Below are 12,053 nucleotides of genomic sequence, written 5' to 3'. Positions count from 1 at the left end.
AGCCTGGGGAGGATGAAACACGAGCCTACTGGGCCCACCAGAAGTTGGGAAACAGGCCATTTCTGGCCTCCAGAGGACCTCCGGGGGGACAGAGGAAGCTGTTTTCACCCTCCCCAGGTATTGAATTATGGGTATGGGCACTCGTGTATGCACAATAGCGCGCACCCACACTCTTTCAGCACCGAGGGGAAAAAGGTTCGCCATCACTTTTCTAGTCGGGGTGGCGCAGCAGGTGGAGTGCTGTACTGCAGGCCACTGAAGCTGACTGTAGATCTGAAGGTCAATGGTTCAAATCTCATCACCGGCTCAAGGTTGACTCAGCCTTCCATCCTTATGCATGGTGTGTCTGTGTGTGTGTCTGTTAGTATCTGGGTTTTTTTAAAATATTTAAATATTTAAATATTTAAATATCTTAAATCTGTCTGATTACTATGATCACATGCTGTGAGCCGCCCCGAGTCTTCGGAGAGGGGCAGCATACAAATCCAAGTAATAAATAAATAAAATAAATAAATCCTTCCGAGGTGGGTAACATGAGGACCCGGATTGTGGGGGCAATAGGCTGGCTCTGTTAAAAAGTGCTATTGCTAACATGTTGTAAGCTGCCCTGAGTCTAAGGAGAAGGGCGGCATAAAAATAGAATAGAATAGAATAGAATAGAATAGAATAGAATAGAATAGTCAGTAAGAAGGTTCAGATCAGTCTTAGGAAATTTCTATTCTTTTAAGAAATACAGTGCAGTCAACTACTTAGAAAAGAATCCAAGTTTATTTTTTAAAAAATGTTAAAGTTTTGTATTCTATTCTTACAAATACAAAAGGACATAATGATTAACCAAACAAAAATATTATTATTATTATTATTATTAATTATTATTATTATTTGTATTTATATATAAATAATCAAATAGCAAAAAAAAATCAATTCAGCTGCTTTTATCTCTAAGTTGCACATTATGTCAACTTTGCTGAAGCATTTACTCCATTCCAGATGAGAAAGATCTGGAATTCAACGAGACTGACTTCCTAAAAAGATATGTACAGTATTGCACTATCACAGATCGTTTCTGCTTCTATAAAATGCTACTTCAACAGTATTCAAAACTGCCTTTTCTCTGTAACAAAGTATAAAACGAATGATGTCAACTTTTCCTAAGAAAACTTTGATCTCAGCTGCATGACCTAAGGCGGGAATCATTCAGTGCTGCTCAACTCAGCTACAAGAAAGGTTAAGCTGCTCCAAGTAGGCAAGCAATTCCTGGGCCAGGTGGGGTCCTTTGATGAGGTCCTCCCATCGGAAATCCGTAGAGGACCAGGAGATTCTGCAGAAGGTGGTACACAAAGCGGAGTGGTGTGGCTGAAGAAAGAGTGAAAAAAAATATATTACGTGACTATCTAATGTTCCTCTAAGGCAGTGTTTCCCAACCTTGGCAACTTGAAGATATCTGGACTTCAACTCCCAGAATTCCCCAGCCAGCGAATTCTGGGAGTTGGCAACTTGAAGATATCTGGACTTCAACTCCCAGAATTCCCCAGCCAGCGAATTCTGGGAGTTGAAGTCCAGATATCTTCAAGTTGCCAAGGTTGGGAAACACTGCTCTAAGGCGCTTAAAATAGCATCTATCTTAACCCCCAATAACAACTCTACGAGGTAGGTTGGACTGAGAAAGAGAGCACATGACCCAGAATCATCTAATGAACTTCATGTCCTCCTGAGTCCTAATTTAATATTCCATACCAGGGATGGCAAACCTGTGGCACCTGTGCCACAGGTGCCACATGAAGCCATATCAGAGTGTATATGCCCTATGTCAGCTCCAGCGTGTACGTGCGTGCTGGCCAGCTGATTTTTGACCTTGGGGAAGGTTGTTTCGCTCTCCAGACGCTTCCCTGAAGGCTTGGAATGCAAAAAAAAAAAAAAGGCCTAACAGACAAACCTGAATATTGAGAAAATACACTTTGCCCATTGCGTGGTTTTTTTGTACTCCAGAGGGTTCGGGGAAGCTTCCTGAAGCCCCAGAGTGCAAAAAACAGCGCAACGGGCAAATCAGAAGTGTGTTTTCTGAACTTCCGGTTTGCCCATTGTGCTGTTTGTTGCACTCCGGGGCTTCAGGAAGCTTCCCTAAACCCTCCGGAGTGCCAAAAACAGCACTACAGGCAAACCGGAAGTTAAGTTTTCTAAACATCCAGTTTGCCCATTGGGCCATTTTTTTCCAGTCATAATTTTTTTTTCTTCTCCAACATAAAGTAAAAAACAATACATAGTTTCCAAAACAAAATCAAGCTTATTATCAAACATATTCATTTTTTCACATCCCAGGCTTCAGTGAGGCCTATGCGCGGGGACGGGGAGGATTGTGGGCATACATGGGGCAGCGCAGGGGGGTTGTATATGCATGGGGAGGAGGGAAGGGGTGTGAGCACATGCACACATGCTAGCACGCCCATACACACTCCTTTTGGCACACGAACCAAAAAAAATTCACCATCACTGTTCTAACCTGTGCAAGAGAAAGATTGAGCTGTCCCAATTTACATATACAGATTCAGCATGTTGAGTGATACATGCAAATGAAGTGGGAGGGAATCCTATTTAATGTGATTTTTTTTAAAAGTCTGAATGTTAGGCAATCTCATTGTGGAGCTTACTAAAGTTTCCCAAAATTTTGCTCTATGACCACTCTTAGAAACATAGAAACATAGAAGATTGACGGCAGGAAAAGACCTCACGGTCCATCTAGTCTGCCCTTATACTATTTCCTGTATTTTATCTTACGATGGATATATATTCATCCCAGGCATGTTTAAATTCAGTTACTGTGGGTTTACCAACCACGTCTGCTGGAAGTTTGTTCGAAGCATCTACTACTCTTTCAGTAAAATAATATTTTCTCATGTTACTTCTAATCTTTCTTCCAACTAACATCAGATTGTGCCCCCTTGTTCTTGTGTTCACTTTCCTATTAAAAACACTTCCCTCCTGAACCTTATTTAACCCTTTAACATCTTTAAATGTTTCAATCATGTCCCCCCTTTCCCTTCTATCCTCCAGACTATACAGATTGAGTTCATTAAGTCTTTCCTGATAGGTTTTATGCTTAAGACCTTCCACCATTCTTGTAGCCTGTCTTTGGACCCGTTCAATTTTGTCAATATCTTTTTGTAGGTGAGGTCTCCAGAACTGAACACAGTATTCCAAATGTGGTCTCAACTGCGCTCTATACAGCGGGATCACAATCTCCCTCTTACGCTCTTCTTTTGTAACACACAGAGCTTGAAATTCATTTTGGAAAACCACTAATTGCTCCCAAAGGCCCAAAGGACTCACTCTTACCTTCATTTTTTTAATAGTATTTTCCAGTTGATTGAGGTACTTCCGGCAATATTCAATGCTGGGTTGCAGTGCCCTGGACTCTCCAACAATACCTGCAAAATGCTGGAAGCATCTGCTATATTGGCACAACCGTGTATCCTGTGTAATATAAATGGAGGAAGGAGAGAGAGACACTAAGCAAAGACATTACCGGCTCAGGTCATTTCTTCGTTTGTGATTTTATATTCCATTCTACTGTTAGCGTCATCTCAACACTGTGAGTGTGTAACAGTTATGAGGACAAGGCTTATGCTTTTCAGTGATGGTTTATGACAGTATAGAAGACTCTAAAAGCCACTAGAGAAAAATGTTTTACTGACATCTTCAAGCAGAACAAAAATCTTGGTCCTTGATGGGAAGAAAATCCAGGGCCTTCATGAACACATAAAGTCCTACTCTGGAGCTGCAAGAATACAAATTTTTCGCTTGTGACAATGCAACTCTATCCAAGGTTGTCACTGCTTTATTTCAATAGCATCTGTGGATGAGAGGGAACTCTGTATAACTCACAGACGGGGCTGTCATCCAGATCTTCAGCTGATTACTGTGATTTTCAGAGTATAAAACACACCTTTTTCCTCCCTAAAAGAGGCTGAAAATTTGGGTGCATTTTATATTCTCAATGTAGCCTTTTCAAAGCTTTTTTTCCAGCCCTAACGAGTCTTCCCAACTCTTACCAGCTTGCAGGCTTTTTCATTGATACTCTCTTCAAATAAGGTTTTTTTTAAAGCCCTAACCAGGGGATAAAATTATATGCTAAAACTCACCAGAATAAGGACACAAGCAAGATGAATGCTTGGCAGGCAGATGTTTCCCCCTGTTCACCCCCCAAAAAAACCCCTAAGGTGGGTTTTATACTCAGGTGCTCCTTATATTCTGAAAAATACAGCCTGGCAGGCAGATGTTTTCCCCCTCTTCCCCCCCCCCCCCAAAAAAACCCCCTAAGGTGTGTTTTATACTCAAATGCACCTTATATTCAGAAAAATACAGTATTTTTTTTTTAAAAAAAAACTGCCTCAAACTTCACAAATGCCAGGAACCTCAACAATACTTGGCTCAAAGCACTTGGTTTTCCCCAGGTACATTGAAAATAGCTCATTATTTCTTTTGCCCAAACTGTAGTTTTTAAGTTTTTAAACTTCTCCACACTGCTGAACTGCATGAGCATTCAGTCATTTATTGCTTTTGAGTGTTGACCAAAGTCAGTTGCTGAAGTCTGGAGAGACAATTCTGAACTAAGTCTATAAGCAGCCTTCAGGCTAATGGAGCAGCTTCTTCGCATCTATTCAAATGCCTTCTTACCATATCCGTCGATTGGTCTCTGAAACCACCAGTACATACAGGTCCTCTTAACTCTCTAACTCCAAAGCCTTCATCCTGCAAATTAGAAAAAGAATGACAAAGTCTGGATTTTAAAAAATGGTCCTAAATCATTTCGGTTGTAAAACAGTCATGAATACTTTTCATTCCTTTGGTTCATGATAAAGATAATCTTCTAGTAGCGATCTTATATTCCTAACAGTATCATCCACACAGAAGTGGGGGAAGTCTCCTGACTTATATACCACTTCACAGCAGTGTTCCCTCTAATTTTTTTTTCGGGTGGGCGGAAAAGTATAGTGTCTGAGCGGCAGTCCCTTCGGGACTGGGTGGCACAGAAATAATAAATAAATAAATAAATAAATAAATAAATAAATAAACAAACAAACAAACAAACAAACAAACAAAAAACCCACCCTGTTTTGCCTCAGATAATTTCAAAATAAAATACTGTACTCTGTGTCTATAACAGTGAGCTCATAATAGGGCAACTCTATCAATATCAAAATGCCACTTAAATAGTTGAGCTAGTTTCAAACTAGATTTTGATTTTCTTTCTCTCTTCCTTACTCCCATTCTTTTTCTTTCTCTTTTCCTTCCTCTCTTTTTTCTATCTGTTTCTCTCTCTTCCTCTCTTCCTCTCTCTCTCCTTCCCTCTCACTCTTTCACTCTCGGCTTCTGGGCAGGTTTGGAAAACTCTGAGTTGATGATGATTTTTAAGTGAGCGATTGGTCACTGCTCAGCTTAGAGGGAACTATGGTTCATAGTGCTTTGCAAGGGTGGAAGGCTGAGTCATCCTTGAGCCAATGAGAATCAAACTGCCGAATTGCTGGCAGCCGGGATTCAGCAGAAGTAGCTTGCAATACTGCATTGTAACACTGCGCCACCACTTTAAGGATACCATGCATTCCTCCCTTTATTGAGTCAGCAGAAAATTAAGCTAGCAAACATCTCACACAGCCAAGCTTCACTGTGTCTCAACCACAAAGCTGGTCAGTGATGCTTGATTCACAAATTCAACGCAGGGTATTTTCAGAGTAGCTGTTGGTAGATTCCCTAGCTTCCTGTTCCCTTCTACTTAAAGTATCCTAATAAAGAGGAAAGCAACACCCTTTGATCTTTATATGTGCCAGGCAGCGAAGGCCTGCAAAAAATTTTACTACCGCACTGTGGGCGTGGCTTATTTTGTGGGTGTGGTTGACCACCATGTGACAAGGTGGAAGTGGCTTGACCAGGGGTTGGCTTAAAGGTCATATGACTGGCTTAAAGGTGGCCAACCTGACATCACTCACATCAAGGGTTTGGTTTAGGGTTAGGGTGTCTGGCCTCTTCTTGTCTCAAAGATATACAATTTCCGTATCTATTTACTATACATGAACATCCAAAATATACTGTTTAATTCTATGTATATATGCCATGTGTGTATATACATATTACACATAGGCATACAAAAATATATATTATCTACTATATAAACTGTATGTGTATGTACACACAGACAAGCACACAAAGCTCTTCTAACTGCAGAACTACAGAAAAAACAATTGCTGCCAACCTGCCTTCCATTGAGGACCTGTATACTGCACGAGTCAAAAAGAGGGCGGGGAAAATATTTACTGACCCCTCACATCCTGGACACAAATTGTTTCAACTCCTACCCTCAAAACGTCGCTACAGAGCACTGCACACCAAGATAACTAGACACAAGAACAGTTTTTTCCAGAACGCCATCACTCTATTAAACAATTCCCTCAACACTGTCAGACATTATACTAAATCTGCACTTCTATTCTACTAGTTTTTCTCATCATTCCTATCATCCTTCTCCTCCCACTTAGGACTGTATGACTGTAACTTGTTGCTTGTTTCCTAAGACTTTTTATTAATATTGATTGTTTCTTCATTGCTTATGACAATCATTAAGTGTTGTACCACATGATTCTTGACAAACATATCTTTTTCTTTTATGTATGCTGAGAGCATATGCACCAAGACAAATTCCTTGTGTGTCCAATCACACTTGGCCAATAAAATTCTATTCTATTCTATTCTATTCTATTCTAAAATCATACACATTCAACCTCATTTACTGTGATAGGAAAAACATACCCAGAGACCAGAAGGGGAAAGAAGAAACTTTTCTATTGGTTCTGCATACCTGACCAAAATTTTTCTACCAGTTCTGCATACCTGACTGTACCTGTAAGAGCCCATCACTGGTGCCAGGACCAAGCTCTTGTTGCGTCCCACCAGACATTTACCTAGATTTCTTGATTGAGTTAACAAAAATACAATTGATCTGCCAGAGATCAATATTCCTATGTTGAAACAAACAAACAAACTAATTATCCCGTTTAGGATGAACTTGGTATGCAGAGGGATGTCTCTTTCCATCTAAATCCTGCTCTTGTCTAATCAACCAGTCAGAAGATCGCTGTTATTATGATTCCTATTACAGTGGTTATTTTGCTATAAGTCTATGGGACTGTCATTCTCTTGAACTACTGATAGCTCTAGAGCAGGGGTCTCCAACCTTGGCCGCTTTAAGACCTGTGGACTTCAACTCCCAGAATTCCTCAGCCAGCTTTTCTATTCTGGGAGCTGAAGTCCACAGGTCTTAAAGCAGCCAAGGTTGGAGACCCTTGCTCTAGAGCAGTGTTTCCCAACCTTGGCAACTTGAAGATATTTGGACTTCAACTCCCAGAGTTCCCCAGCCAGCAAATGCTGGCTGGGGAATTCTGGGAGTTGAAGTCCAAATATCTTCAAGTTGTCAAGGTTGGGAAACATTGCTCTAGAGTACAGGTAGTCCTTGAATGGCCATTCATTTAATGGCCATTCAAAGTTACAACGGCACTGAAAAACGTGAGTTATAACTGTTTTTCAAACTTAGGATCACTGCAACATCCCCATGATCACATGATCAAAATCCAAACATTTGGCAACTGGCTTGTATTCTATGATGCTTGTAGGGACCCTGTGGACACGAGATCACCTTTTGCAAACTTCTGACAAGCAAAATCAGTGGGGAAGCCAGATTCCCTGAACAATAACTGCAATGAGTCAATTAACAATTGTGGCAAGAAAGCTTGTAAAATAGAGCAAAGCTCATTTAACTCTTTTGGCTAGCAATGGAAATTTGGGGCTGAATGGTTAGTCATAAATCGAGGACTGCCCTGTAAAGCAAAACAAAAACCCCATCCATAACTGCCAGTCAAGATAGTACTCCCACAGAGATTGACAGAATTTCTCATTTGATTATGCCGCTTCATTTGTGTGCTCTCCCAGTTGGGAAATGGCAAAAAAACACAATTGGAAGGGAAATCGTAGGCAGGGGTATTGCTGATCTCTTGGAAGACAAGCATTTGATCAGAAAGCATCTTCTGGGAAATCAATATATCTGTATCACAAGCAAACAATTCAACAAAAAAGGTATGTAAATCAGATGGTAGCAGGGGTGGATCGACTGAACCGTTAGTGACGTGCTGGTGACACGACAATGGCATCACGCATCTGGTTAGGATGGGGCTGGTCCATGGGCACTGCCATCTTTTTTGGGGAATTTTTGCCAAATTTCTCTGTGTGTGGACAGCTTTTCCTCTTCTGCTGCTTGAAAAAGAGCCCTCCCCCCTACCTCGGGGTTAATACTAAGCTTTATTTCTTTTCCCGAAGCACAGCTGATCAGTTCCTCAACTGTGCTTCGGGCTAATTCCTGACTCTGAGCATGCACATTAGTGAAATCACTCAATGATGAATGATGATGAATTAATTAATTAATTAATTAATTAATTAATTAATTAAATGAGCTGGAAATCCCCACTTCCGGACTTCTATTGCTAGATGAAGCGCCCGTTCTTGCGTTGCTGGGATTCCTCTGAGGCTACCCTCGCTGGGAAACCCCACCTCTGAACTTCTGTTGCCAGCCGAAGCATCCATTCTTGCGTTGCTGGGATTTCCCTGAGCCTCCCCTCACTGGGATTCAAAGCAGTGTCGGCAAAAATGAATGAAATCCCAGCGAGGGGAGCCTCAGGGAAATCCCAGCAACGCAAGAATGGGCGCTTCAGTTGGCAACGAAAGTCCAGAGGCGCAGATTCCCAGTGAAGAGAGGCTCAGGGGAATCCCAGCACTTTGCCTGGCAACAGAAGTCCGGAGGCAGGGCATCCCAGCGGCCGCAGCTTGGGTTTGTAAGGTGAAAATAGTTCGGAAGAAGAGGCAAAAAAATCTTAAACACCAGATTTGTATCTCGAAAAGGCATTCGTAAGAAGAGGTACCACTGTATTGTATTTATAACCATTGTTAGCTGCTCAGAGTCTGTTTTCGAGTTCAGCAGCATATAAATGCAAATAATAATAATAATAATAATAATAATAATAATAATAATAATAATAATAATAATAATAATACATGAACCTTAGTCGAGCAGAAGGCACAATTCATGGGAGAAGAAGCTCTTATACCAGCAGCTCTTATACGTACCACTAAGGTCTTGTAAAAGTCCTTCAGGCTCTTCTTCAAGCGATTGACGATTGAGATAGCATTGGGCAATTCTTCCAAACAGGTGGGTCCAGGTCCAATGGGGCAGCCATGAGATAAACTCCAGCCAACAGCCATCAATGACATCAACAATACCAATTTTTGCTGTCCTACAGGATGTGAGCATTGAACCATTAAGAGATGCCATTAAAGCTAATTAAAGTATAGAACATGAACTTTCTTGCATGAGTACTGGTCCTTAGATGGACTCAACCAGATTTGCTTTCAAAGGGTAGCATTTCCACCAAAAAAGCCCAACATCAAAATTAGTCTTCTTCAACTGGCATCCTAGATACATTGGAACTTCAATTTTCCATTCATCCCAATGGATATAGAGGCTGTCAGATAGGAGTAGGGTGATGGAGGCAGTCATAACACAACGCAACATAGAATTGCTAGTTGAGGGACAAGGATTCTGCCACAATTTGAAATTACTGATTGCCACCATCCAGTGGGGGATTTTTACCAATTCGCCCAGGCTCAGGCAAACTGGTAACAGCAGCCGGGAGAGACTCCGCCCACCCGACCAGACATCATCATAGGTGTTCTGCACATGCACAGAAGCACATGCTCCCATTCCCAAACCGGTAGCAAAGATAAGTGAAACCCACCACTGCCATCAACCCATAACAGAGTTGAGCTGGTTTATTCTACCTTAGCATAATGTATTTGGAACCATGGTAAAACTATGGCAGTACCCTTTTTGCAATATGGAGGCTTTCTAGTGGTAGTAGGTTCATGCACCTATTTTGAGGTATCTCTTCCTCTTTCCATCTCCTGCAACTTCAGCCACTCAAGCACATCTTTCTGAAGGAAAGAAAATTTGATAATTTTGTACTTTCCCTGCTACCCTCTTTTGAACTGTGCAGATTGGGGTTTTTTGTATTAGACCAAACAAATATACAGTGATGCCTTGTCTTACAAACTTAATTGGTTCCGGGATGAGGTTCTTAAGGTGAAAAGTTTGTAAGACGAAACAGTGTTTCCCATAGGAATCAATGGAAAAGCGATTAATGGGTGCAATTCACCCCTTTTGCCAGCCGAAGCGCCTGTTTTGCGCTGCTGGGATTCCCCTGAGGTTCCTCTCCATAGGAAACCCCACCTCCGGACATCTGTGTTTTTGCGATGTTGCAGGGGAATCCCAGCATCGCAAAAATGGGTGCTTCGCTGGCAACGGAAGTCCAGGGGTGGGGTTTCCCAGTGAAGGGAACATCAGTGAAATCGCAGCATTGCAAAACACTGAAGTCCTCGAAACCACATCTCCGGACCTCTGTGTTTTTGCAATTCTGCGATTTCACTGAGGCTCCCCTTGCTGGGAAACCCCACCTCTGGACTTCCGTTGCCAGTGAATCACCCATTTTTGTGCTGCTGGGATTCCCCTGCAGCATCACAAAAACACGGAAGTCCAGATGTGGAGTTTCCCATGGAGGGGGACCTCAGGGAAATCCCAGCAGTGCAAAAAAGGGTACTTCGCTGGCAACGGAAGTCCGGAGGGGGGCATCCCAGTGGCAGCGGTGGGTTTGTAAGGTGAAAATAGTTTGTAAGAAGAGGCAAAAAAATCTCGAAAAGTTTGTATGACGAGGCGTTTGTAAGATGAGGTATCACTGTATAAAGAATTAGATGTAAAAGTGTGTGAGAAGAGATATAATTTAATACATGTTTCTTTGGGGCAAATTAAGAATTGGGGGGGAAATGTTTCTCCAGGCCCTGCAGCAATTCAATTTAAAACAATGGGTTTTTTTTAAAAAAAAACATTTTTATTCTCAGGATCAGGAAGTTAATGGAAGTGAAAATATTGTGATATGGCTTGTCATCAAACTGAGGGATTGAGTAGTATAAATTGTGAAAGTGTGAAAGTGCCTGATAAATTACTGCACTGAAATACATTAAATAAACTATCCTTTTTAAATAGTTGGATTATGGAAGCTTCTTTTTCCCACTATTTAAAACAATTAGTGAACTGATTCACTTATTTTAGGAGCAAAGATCTTTTTAGGTATCCAAAAATCCCTCCAGAAGGAAAGGGAGATACTACAAACATTAGCCCACTACTTAAAATCCGGGCTTTGGTTTGTTTATTATTTTCTTTCCTTTGTGAGAAATATGTAGTGAGTTAAGATTTTTTGGGGTAATATAAGTGCCTCCTTATAAAGGGCCGGAAAGGACCCCCTCCCCAAGGAGGCGCTGACAATCTCCTGGGCCCAGCTCCGTGTCACCTCTCGACTGGCCGAAACCAACCAAGAGGGACACGGATCCAGTTAACAGGTGGCGGAACTCACAGCTCCAATGGCCTTGTCCACTTCATCAGGTGTCACCAAGTCAAACTCCTCCCAGACAGATGGACTGACTCGTTGTCAGTCGACTCTGTTTTACAATTGGAGTCGAGGTCCGCCCGGATCCGAGCGATTTTATCAGCGATTTTATCAGCGAAAAACGTGTTAAAGTCCTCGGCACTACTCTGTAAGGGCTCCCCAACTCCCCCCTGATTAAGAAGGGAGCGGGTTACCCTAAACAGAGCGGCCGGGCGGGATTCCGCTGATGCAATCAAGGCGGCATGATACGCGCATCTTGCCGCCTTGAGTGCCACTTTCTAAGTCTTAACATGTGCTCTTACAAGTGTTCGATCGGATTCGGACTTACTCTTCCTCCATCGCTTCTCTAGACGTCTCTTCTGGCGCTTCAACTCCCGGAGCTCCTCGTTGAACCATGGAGCTCTACGGGGTCTAGCGCCACGGAGAGGTCGCAGCGGCGCAATTCGGTCAAGGGCCTCCGCTGCAGCCTTGTTCCAGGCCTCAGCCAGAGACTCTGCCGAACTATGGACGAGTGTATCT

This window comes from Erythrolamprus reginae, chromosome 1 (assembly GCF_031021105.1).
Source record: "Erythrolamprus reginae isolate rEryReg1 chromosome 1, rEryReg1.hap1, whole genome shotgun sequence".
Taxonomy (NCBI): Eukaryota; Metazoa; Chordata; class Lepidosauria; order Squamata; family Dipsadidae; genus Erythrolamprus; species Erythrolamprus reginae.
This window is presented reverse-complemented; position numbering follows the sequence as displayed.